Here is a 249-nt window from a genome sequence, read left to right as displayed (position 1 = left end):
GGCCGGGATAGCCTGGTCGGTAGGGCGCTGGGCCCATATCCAAGAGGTCGTGGGTTCGATCCTCGCCGGCCGAAGACTCCCCGTGTTGTAAATGGTGACTGATGCACGTTAAATCTGTCGAGTCTCAAAGTCCTCCATGTTCCCACAACAAATCAATACCTCTGGGGGTACTGATCCAGGAGTTTCCTTGTCTTCTGGATTGGTTCAAAATTACAAGGCTACGGAGTTGAACGTAAGTAGTCGTAAACC

Source organism: Parasteatoda tepidariorum, chromosome 8 (genome assembly GCF_043381705.1).
Source record: "Parasteatoda tepidariorum isolate YZ-2023 chromosome 8, CAS_Ptep_4.0, whole genome shotgun sequence".
Taxonomy (NCBI): domain Eukaryota; kingdom Metazoa; phylum Arthropoda; class Arachnida; order Araneae; family Theridiidae; genus Parasteatoda; species Parasteatoda tepidariorum.
This window is presented reverse-complemented; position numbering follows the sequence as displayed.